This window comes from Numida meleagris, chromosome 4 (genome assembly GCF_002078875.1).
Source record: "Numida meleagris isolate 19003 breed g44 Domestic line chromosome 4, NumMel1.0, whole genome shotgun sequence".
Lineage (NCBI taxonomy): Eukaryota > Metazoa > Chordata > Aves > Galliformes > Numididae > Numida > Numida meleagris.
In genome coordinates, this window is record NC_034412.1 from 18318170 (window position 1) to 18328001 (window position 9832).

Consider the following 9832-nt stretch of genomic DNA (forward strand, 5'->3'; position numbering starts at 1 on the left):
TTCACTATTGCAGTTCCTGCCATCTAATAAAAAAGTCCTTCCTTTTTCCTTTCATAATATTTTCTCTTAAAAAAAAATAGAATGAAATTAAAAATGCATAGACATAAAATGCAAGCATAAGGCTATGTACAAAGTGATCTTCTAATCTAAAAAAAATACTGTGGCCTGTCTTCCTATTTCTGTGTATATATGCACACACACAAAAACCTATGCATCCTTGAAAGTCTTTTCTGGATTTGCAGAATATTACCCAGGCATGGACATGGTCAGCATCTTTGGGAAGGTTGTCACTTGTTCACTTCAGACTCTCTGAAAATTAATCCATGAACAGATACTGTCTCTTTGACGATTAGTCCATCTGCCTTCCAGATGGGAGAAAAGGTAGTGCAGCAGGAACAGCTGCTCAGGCAAGTACGGCAAGTCACAGAAGAATAAGGACGAAGTGTAAAATGAGAAGAGCTAATGTTGAGGAAGCACATGAATTTTCATGGAGATTGAGATGAGCAAATCTAGAAATACATTAGTGCCATATTAATGCAGAGAAGATACAATGCGCATTTAATGATGTGAAAACTAATCACACGAAACTACATAAATTTATTTAGGAAAAGAGAGAAAAGTAGTTCAGGACTAACATACAGTTCCCTTTGTTATAAGCAGTTTTGGTCTAAAAGCCCCTATACCTAGAGACCCACCATTTCTTTTACACTTATCTCACAGAAATCCAACTGTCCAAACTGAAAATGAGAGCATGTGCACAATGGCAGATGTGCTGTTCATACTGATGAAGATAAGAGCTAGGCAGGATTCCCATTATATCGATTCCCATTATATCAATCTACTTTTCTTAGAAGTTAATGCTGGTGTATATTTTGTCTCTCAGGTTAGCTCATTTCCCAGGTGTTTACGGGCATTTAGCTTGAAACAAATGCTATCATGCTTCAGACACCATCCTGCAAGCTAGTTAGTAGTTTGAGTTTCTTTGAATTCATGGGGAGCAAAAGAGATTTAATGGAAACTGGGGAGAGGGAAAGAGGAAAAACTAACATTTTTTTCAGTGCTAGACATAAGACAGTGACTTCATAAACTCTAGGTTTCTTATTCTTTTTTTTTTTTTCCAGTTAATTGGATCAACACATTGCAACACAGCATTCATACCTCCAAGTGTTTCACCTCTAATTGATTACTTCCTGGATGCCATAATCCAAACATTTTAACTTGAGAACTGCTTGTCTGGAAAAAGTGCTGTCACACACTCTGAAATCAATGACGCTAGGAAGCATAGCTAGGACATAGAATTGGATATGCCAAGACCTCCTTTCCTTTGAAAGATGACCTATTTCATATATAAAATTACAGTTGCATGGCATTCTACTAGTTGGTGCATTTCAGCTGTTTTCACTTTTTTGGAGGAAGTTACAGCTTCATCAGAAACATATTAAAAGACATTTTAATGGAAACAAATTAGGCATTGTGTGGTTGCATTAATGAATTTTAGCCTTACTAAATTCTAAAATATATTACAAAATATTTGTTATGGACTCCATATACATGAGCTCCAGCATTTAGTATCTAAATTTTCAGATTGTTCTGTCAATAAAAGTGATTATATCTGAACAGTAACTTCTTCCCAGTTTGGATATATGACAGAAGTACAATTTGGCCCAGAAAGAAAAAAAGAAAATGTAACAGAAACCTTATGTTTTTCATCGTCTGAGTTCAGAAGCTGATAACAATTACATATTCAAGCCATCGTATGACTGTTTGCTGGAACAATAAAACCTGTCTTGAAGACATAGAGAATACTAAAAATCAGAAACTCTTTTAAAAAAGCAAACAAACTCACTCAGCAACATATTTGGGGATAATTGATACTACTTTCAGGCTCCATTTCCATTTTATTAGAAACACATAAGGTACCATATAGAAAAAAAAACTCAGCACAAAAATGCTAACATGCTCCCCAATGTTCATTTGCTGGGTTTTGATCTAAGCAAAGCAAGTTTAACTGGTTCTGCCCTTCACTGCCCAAATCCGACATGCCCCTCTCAGCCACCAAGCCCACACTCATCTCACAGCAGTACAAGATGTACAGTGTAGCACAGCTGCAAAACAAACCAGCAGATCTTTCACAGTACGCCTGTACATCACTAAAATCTTTAAGTACACATATATATGTATTTCAACACATATATACACATACACAAGTAAAGAAAACAGACAAAACTTTACTTTCCTGTGATAAGCCCAATTTCTGCCAGAAAGATGTTTACGTATCCTTTCTGTATAGGCAATTGCGTTCCTTGTGAACTAAAGGTGCAGTGTTATTGGGATACTTAAAAAACTGTGAGTGAACATTTGATGAGGCAAGACAAGGGACTTAAAAGGCTTATTATGAAACAGATAGGAACTACCCTCTTAATTCGAAAAAGGGAAGGAGAGATTGTTACCTTGTCACCTCTCCTTGTTTTCATGTAGTAGAACATTGTTACCATTAGCCAAATCAAAATTACACATCCCATATGTTACTGGAGATCATATGCTTAACTACTGCTGTCAGATTTTTTGCATGAAGAGCATGTGAAAGACAACTGTTTCAGTAGTGGGTTAGGAAACTACATTTTATTCTTAAATTAGCACTGAAGAACTGACATCCTCTACTGCAAGAGCTTCATTTTGTTTAAAGACAAGGGTCAAGAACCTATCCTGAAACAAATTCTGAATTTTCTCATTAAGCATCTATATTCTGTTAATGGCAATGTGTAGCTTTGAGATTGATGTTCCAAGGAAGCCAGAACCCCTTTATTCCTACTCTCTTCTGAATGCAGCCTCTGTAAGGGGGGTGGGGGAGAGTGTTTAAATGAATTTTGTTCCTTCTTGTATCTTGTAGCCATCAGTCAAATTCCAAAATACAAGATTAGAGAACCACTGCTAACTCTAAATCTCAAATGATGCTCAGTGGTATGCTACATCAGTACCTTATCACAAAATCAGCTCATGTTTGAATAAGACTTGAAACATTCATATTCAGCAACATAGAATTAGGTAGCCCAGACTGAAGGATTGTCCAGTAGCGCACTGTGGATATCTCTTCCACTGGCTGGGCATGAGTCCACCAGAACCTCCAGACACCTCCAGCAGGAGCAGAACCAACTGAATGCCTTGCTCCAGCGAGACACCAACCCCTGCTGGGCTGCAGTCGGTGCTGCTCCTCAGTCCCAGTGGCAGCAAAGCAGGAAGGAGAACCAGCCCTGGCTGGTTGCTGGTTCTTGTTGGTGCGGCAGCCCAGAGGAGCATGGGGCTGTGTTCACTGGCCACCTTTTCCAGCGGGCAAGGAGTGATCTTACAAGGATGCCCCTTCCCTGTGCGCTATGCGGGAGGAAAGCGAAGCTTGGTCCTCAGCATGCAAAGGAGGCAACTGCACAGAGTGGGTGGGTATGGAGGAAGATAACTCTGTTGTCTGTTTCAGCACTTCAGTGGTCCTTGTTAGAACCTGATATACTAGAACAGAAATAGAATATTCAATCCTTCCCTTCAGAAATAATTCAGGAACATGGGCCTCTCTCTCTCAAGTACTTTGTGGCAGAATGCTGAAGTGAACTGTGAGCACAGAGTATCAGGCATCTCTGGGGCAGTTGCCCACAGCCTATAATAATAAGTGACCTGGATGAGGAGCAGGCTGCTCAAGAAGCTTGGTAATCACATGCTAGTGAAATTGCAAGTCAGCAGCTATATAATTAAACTGCAATGATATTACTATGATGCAGAAAGCTCAGTTCAGAAATAGAGATAAATAGTATGTTGCCAAAATTACTTTCACATTGGTAAGTAAATGAATACAAGTTCAAATTAAACTTCTCTTAATCATACCACAATGTTACTACAAGGTATATTAGAAGTTTCTTTTTTTTTTAATTAAAAAGATATGTAAATGACACAACGGCAGGCTCTTAGAAGTATACATATAATCAGCTAGGTATTTATTATATAGCTCTGATCTGCCATCCGTATAAATTGTTAACGCTTCTAAAAGCTGTTATCTCGAGCTCTTTAAATCAGCACAAAGAAGTCAATTTTGACAAGATCCTTTACAATTTTCTTAGCTTAAAAAAAGAGTCCCACATACAAGATGCATTGAGCTGCTTTTTTCCCCCCAAACCACATATCATGCTGTCAAAACGTATTCAAAATCTAGAAGATGAAAAGATGATGCTACTGGGAAACTAAAAACAACAAAAAGCATATTCAGTAAAAGAGGTACTCACCAAAGAACATCTATTTAAAGTGAATACTATAAACTTAATGATATTGTTCAACTGGTGAGCGTTTATACAAGCAAACTCATAAAGCAGTAACTCACTTTCTTACAAACAGTAGGTTTCAGGGTTTATTTCTTTTTAATAATTATTATTTGCTTTGTGTTTGTTTTGTTTTTAAGGAGCAGGCATCTGTTCTATTCTTTAAATCAGGACTGCCAGGTGCTAGGTAGTTTCACCTGACTTTGTTCTCTTTTTATTTTTTTTCTTCTGATGGTGGATCGAGAGAACAGAAAAGGTTAAATAAAATTCAACCAGCATCTCTAAATCTTAACTCTAATACATGTATTGACAGATTCTCACAATAGGAAGAAAAATAATTTAAAAAAATTATTGGTATTTCTCCTCATACAAAAGTAAATATCCTAAGAACTAAAAATAATTCCCTCAAAAATTACATCTAAAGGATAAAGCCAAATTCAAATCTATAGTCTTTCTGCCAACAAAATGAAAGATACTTGCTGATTCCTTAGTAAAAGATAATTTCTTTCCAAAGTTATCAAAGGGAAGATGAAAATATAGCTATCAACATTTAAATTAAACAATTTTAAGATCTCATTTATTAAGATCTGAATTACATAACATCGAGACCATGATACAGGTAGGTTAGGATGTTGGTGGGAAACAAAAAAAGTTAGTTTGTGACCCATTATAAGAAATTTCAGCCACACACACACACACACACACACAAAACCAGAAAAACAGCCAAATCACACACGTAGCAAAATTTTACCCTTCATTTAACAAAGTAATGCATCAGTTTTATTTTCATTCCAGCAAAGCAAAATACATTCTCTAGAAAATAACTATCTAGAGAAAAGAAGATTGACTGATAACATTAATTAATGCTGCTTATAAATGAACCTGTAATTTGAAGTAGTGTTGCTTTCCGAGCACAAAAATTTTAAAAATCGAGATTTGGTCCAGGTACCTAAAACAGGTTACCAAAACGATTATAGCTCAAGTGTATTGTTTGGGCATTTTAAGCCATTTCAAATCTAGCGGTTGACTTTTCGAATCAAATAGAACTACATTTGTACTACTTTTCTATAAAGGTATAACACAGGATTTCAGCTTGTGAAAATGACTTAATAAGGAAATTCTATTATTGCTCTTTTTTTCTAAGAAAAGTAAAGTGATTAATACCTGCTAACTGTATTAGTAAGCAGCACTAATGCAATGACAGCATCACCTAATCTTCAAGACAATGTACTGAAGTCTTATTCAATGTAAAACTTCAGTAGAAATAAGGTTGGCAAATACCAAAGGACAGCCTCAATAGTTGAGCAGTTCAGGCCTTCATCTCCCTCTCTTCCACTACCGTGTGTCAGCCATTGCAACTACAGCTCTAGCTCCAGCCAAAATACCTCCACAAGATCAGCGAAGGAGTGGAAAGAGGGAGGAGAAATCTTCAAGGAACGTAAGAAATGCATACAGCCTCTCTGTCTAGAAACTGTGAATCAAGTGAAAATTTAGCTGAGGCTCAGTGTTCTTCCTCCACACTTTTAAGGACAAAAGCCTTTTTAAGGACAAAAGCCTTCTTAAGGACTAGTTCCAAGGGCAACAGACAACAGACATTTCCAGAAGTGTGTTCTCATTTCTGCTGTGCTTCAAGTGAGCCAGGAAAGTCACTGGCTGACACTGAGCCAGTAGAGAAGAATAAGTCTTATAAGGGAAAAACCTTAACGAAAGCAACCCAGAGGAAGCTCTCCCAGTCTCCTTTATATAGTTTATCCAGCCTCTTCTATAGCTTCTGCAAAAGTAAAGTTCTGCTTTAAATAAGGAAATTGTTCTGAAAGTAGCTAAGTGCACAATTAGGTGTTCTCTATTAAAAAAAATTCTTAATGCATTAGTTAACTGCAATTTTTTAACCACATACATTTTTTATTGCAGAGCAAAAAGGACCAGTTTATTTAAATTCTTCACTGCTCTTGAGAACCTACTCTGAAATGGATTAATTTTAGTAATACATAAGAAAACCTTCCTAGATTAGGAGCAGTATCATTTCTTATTTTTAAAAATTAGATTATGAATTTTCATGCATCTATCACAGAAACATATATTGAAATTAAATGTTCTACTGATGCCTTACTCAAGTTTCCCCCAAACAATTTTCTCAAGTTTTGATATTTTTTTTCATAACTAATGCTATCTGTCAGATCAGGTATTTTGAAAATAGTTTCCTTTATTACCTGTGACCTTGCCTTATACCCAGGCTCTCTTTGAAGTGAGTGGCAAATTTGCCGTGAAAATTGGGAGCATTTATTTGCACAATTATTTTTCATGAAACGTTATTTAATGTCATTTTATATGCTCTACACAAAGGGCAATACTCACAGTAGTTACTCTAGATCTTTAACTTTATGAACCTAAGTTAGGAGTCTCCTCACAACTCCACACTAAGATACATGTACAGTGTCTCCTATATGGAAATGGACACACTTCTCAGGAGAACTGAGTTATTTTATAACTATAGTCATGTTAAAAAACTACCTGCTGGAGTTATTATGTCTTAGTTATATAAGAATCCTCAGAGCCTATAGGTGGAGGCTAAAGTCAGAAGCTAAATACAACAGCACGAATACAGTGTAATTTCTCCTTCAACCTATGGAACATTCATTTCCCCAAATAAATCAGTCCTCAGAAACTGTCCCAAAATGCATCAGCTGCTTTGCAGATACTAAAGAACAGAAATCCATAACCCAGGGAGCTTACTGCTTTAGGATTCCTTAATGGTTTTCACAGACGCTGGCTAAACTAGAATATTCAAAAATAGAACTATTTCCTGAGAAACTGAAAAGACAGAGGTGACTACATGAAAGCTTTCAAGTATTTACATAGTCTCCCAAAATATGTAATAATCATCCAGCTACTGTATTACATAACATAGCGCAACTGAGAAAAACATGCCAAATGGCTGTAATCCATGCTTAACAGTTTGGGAAGTTCTTGTCCGAACTGCTGCCAGTTTTAGATTATTTACACATGATCAGGATTTTGGTTTGCTTTTTACTCTTTCCTAGTTAAAATAAACCCTCTGCACTTATTTTCAAACCATCACTATAGCAACCACACAGCAGTCACCTTGTATTTTTAAATTAACCACTAATGAGAACAGAAACTTGTGAATCAAAAGGTCATTGTGATAATGGCTCATAAAATATCTTGGTCTTTCAAAAAAGAAAGTAAAAAGAACGCAAGCTATCTACGAGTATGCTGCTCTTTACCAAATATTTTTAAATTTTATTATTGTAAAAAACACAGTAGATAAAGATATAAACTACCCAGCGATGATAATAACTTGATCTATAGCATAACTTGGTGGTAAATTGACATCTATGATAAATACTCTTAGTTCATTAACATGCTTTCCCAGACTTTCTGCATTTGTTTAACCTCATTTGAACATCTAGAACCATGCCAAACAAATGCTTTTTTAGGATGAAAGTAAATGAAACAATTCTGTCTTCCTCCGTGTTACTCCACACAGATTATAATCTTTATCACATCTTTTATCACTTCACGTGTTAAACCCTAAAGCCACAAATTCGCAATGTTCATAGTATTGTCAAGTCAATAAAATGCAGTATCAGTCCCTAGATTCACGCACAGATCAGTGTTATGACTGTCCTTCTGCTGCACAGGTTGGTCTTTAAACAATGAAGTGTGTGGAGACATATTCTCTACCACTCCAACTTCCTACTGTACTTTGAGGATTACTTCAATAGTAAGCTTTCAGCTATGCAGCAACAAGTAAATTGTAAGTTCAGTCTGAGGACTAATCTGGATGTTTCCTGATGGAAAGCTTTTACTGAGCACAGAAATGCTCTTGGATGTGACAAAATCCTTAGCGAGAAGCAGCAGGCTCATCCCCTGGAACAGTGCACATTCTCCAATATTTGCCCCTGAGCCCAAGTATGCAGCAGACACTGGATATGCTTATTCAAATACTCCACTGTGCATTGTCCACAGAGCAACAAACTATTTTGCTCTGATGGAAGTACACTGCATTAAGGCTGCGTATGATCAAAACATGAATCTTTTCTCATAACTTCTTGTCAGGTCAAATGCTACAGTTAAGTGAAATTGAAACCTTTCCCACTGCAGTGAACCCCTCCGAGTCTCAACTTGCTTCCTGCCACCAGTGCTTTCTCTCTCCAGCACCACCGATGCCTTCTGTATCTGGAGAAAAGCCAAAACTTATAGAAAGTAAATTTAAAAAAAATTAAATTACTGCCAAAAATATGACAAAAAGGTTTTGCTTATCCACTAGCACTCTCACAGACAGGAAAAAAAGACCTGTCCTACTGTTTCACAGTCTTTCCAAAAATTACGCCCTAAGAGGTTCCCAAGTCTTCTACGATCTTTCAGAAAGTTAGATGAATACCATCTTGGAACTTGTATATGAATGCTTTACTTAAAGTATATATTTATTGCATGTCACCTCTGCAGAAGAGCTGGAGATTTGTTGGGTGTCTCATTCATGTGCTGCCATACCACTTATGATGGTTGGAAATTCTTTTAAATTTCTTTAACTCTATGTTCACTATGTTTAGAAAAGCCAAGTACTAATGATAGCACTCTACTGCCTAAGCTACTAATGCATGTTCTCAGTTATGGTTTCATCTGAGAGACAAGGTGGGTAAAATTTCTGGACTGAGTTTAGAAATTTGTATCTTAAATCTGCTCAACTAAACACAGCATTTCAAATCTAAGTTACTTTTTTTTTTTTTTTAGCTGCAAAAATAGTTTTCAAATCTATTTCTTTTAGGAAGAACACTCCATTTACTTAGAACTTTTTGTGCTTCTAAAACTTCTAAAAGTATGACTTACAAACCATCATTAAAACTTTTAAGTGCTAAGAACTACCCTTTGGGTTTAAACTTTATTACGCTTTTGTTCAAATAGCCTGATACAAAGACTAGATTGCTAGCTTTCTTTTGAAACTCTCTGTTGTATAAAGCACCAGGGAGATCTTCTTTTCAGGGATGACAAGCAGAGAAAGGAAAGAGGAAGGGGTATAAGGAAAACAAAACACAATACAAAGTATATTAAGAAGACTGGTCTGGAGGGAGTTTCAGTAAATCTAAACATTTATCTCCAATCTACTTCAACTGTACTAATCACACTGATCTGAACATCTGGATTTAAGACCATGCATTATTATTAGGGGGTAAATCACTATCAAGATTCGTATGCATGGTGAAGGCCAAAACTCAAGCTCTCTGAGCATAAGCATGCACTAACATGCCCACAAACAGGATTGTCCCTCTTCCCATCCTCAAGCTAAAACAAACTTACCACCTGTTCCAAACAAAACCATCTAATGCATTAGTGTAGCCCAATACCAATGATGTTACTTTTTCTTTGCAAGTCTGTATTTTCATATGCAAAAATAAACTAAGAATGGGAAATTTCTGCCCCAAACTTCTCTCAGATCAGCAAGACTGTTTTCTCCTCTTCTCCTTCTGCTCGAGGTGGTTCAATACAAGCCCCACCCTGGCAGCCAGACAATA